Genomic DNA, 1601 nt, shown 5'->3' on the forward strand with positions numbered 1-1601 from the left:
GTATTATTACATTGTAATATATAATAAAATAATTATGCAACTCACCATACGTTGGTAAGGTCCAATTCTTAGCAGGCACTTATACCATAACTGCTACCAGCATTAGCCATAGTATTGCTCTCTGTGTCTAGAAAACACTGTTAGAATATCTACCTCAAACAAACATATATGGGACTACATTTTGTTTCTATTTATTTATTTAACTTATTTTATGATAAAATATCAGGTTATATCACACTGTTATTTAGAAGGAAATAAATTCATTATTAAGGCTAAAACTTCATAGTTGCAGAGATAAAATGATAGCAGTGGGCACAATGAGTAAAATGGATTTTTTTCCTAGCACAAATATCCACAGCTATTTATTTATCAATTTATCATTTATTTAATAAACATATTAAGTATCCTACTATATGTCAATAACTTTACTGAGAACTGAAGATACAATGATTGTCTTGTTTTTATCTTAGACTATGATGGAAAAGACAGCTAATGAATAAATAATTAGAAATGTTATTTAAAGGCGACAACAGTATAAGAGCTCCTAAATTATTCATTGGAAAAGTGAAGAATTTGGAAGAAAAAAAAATGTTTTCCTATGGTTCAAATTGAAATCAGAACTATTAAAAAAGTACTTATTACAATGGCTCGTAATAGTGAGATAAGATAAGACTCTAAATATTACTGGATTTACTGAAATAATTTAGGCAATATTAGCCAGTGATGTAACTATATATTCATAAGTTTAAAAAATGAGAAATTCAGCTGTACCTATATATAGTACATTTATTATTAATAATATATTTATTAAATTTGTATATATACATACACATATGTATGTATAGATAGACATATATGTGTAAATATTTACTGCATTCATTATTTCCTCAATTCAAAGAAGCACATTATTTCACATTTTAGCATCTTTGAAATCAGGGTGTCTTACATGAAGGGCATCTTACAACCGTTGTTGACAAAGTGGCAGTCATGACAGAGTTATGGTCCATGCCTGTGCAAACTTGGTGGTTGTTTCTGATAATAGTTGGATAATTTCAATTGCTTAACATTGCAATCCACAAACCATTTAGAATCCATTAGAGAAAGGACTATAAGTCTTGTTGTATGAATATTTCCTGTTAATATCTTCTGATAAGATCAAGAAAGCATCAGTGTCAAAACTTATGCTAGAGTGGCATAGTATCTTGCAATAAATTCCTAGAGACACTAATAGAGCACTCTGTAGAACTGCCACATCATCAATGCTCTTTATAGCCCAGAGGATTATATTGTGTAGGAAAACACAGCCATTGCAAACTATAAGTAAAAAAGTCATGCAGAAGAATCATCATTTGATTATGAAAATATTTAGGAATACTTAAACCAGTTGGATTTTTTTCCCTTGGTACACATTTGCACATATAATTTTGATATAACTTAAAATTGTTGTCATTTCCAATTGGGTGAAACAAGTCACATACACATATGTATATAACTGAAACTCTAACATAATATTCACCAATATGTTTACAATAGTTTATTCTAGTGATAGGATTGTGGGTTATTTATATATTTTTGTTTATTACATGTGTTTTTAATATTTT

The 1601-nt window shown here is 28.7% G+C and overlaps 1 protein-coding gene and 1 pseudogene across 1 annotated transcript in view; one reads left to right on the forward strand and one right to left on the reverse strand.

The window, feature by feature from the left end:
* LOC105824176 overlaps positions 1-103 on the reverse strand; it is a 3426-nt pseudogene extending 3323 nt beyond the window's left edge.
* SLC16A7 (solute carrier family 16 (monocarboxylate transporter), member 7) overlaps positions 1-1601 on the forward strand; it is a 62464-nt gene that overhangs the window by 1346 nt on the left and 59517 nt on the right. The window lies entirely within an intron of this gene.

This window comes from Propithecus coquereli, unplaced genomic scaffold (assembly GCF_000956105.1).
Source record: "Propithecus coquereli isolate 6110/MARCELLA unplaced genomic scaffold, Pcoq_1.0 Scaffold72, whole genome shotgun sequence".
Taxonomy (NCBI): domain Eukaryota; kingdom Metazoa; phylum Chordata; class Mammalia; order Primates; family Indriidae; genus Propithecus; species Propithecus coquereli.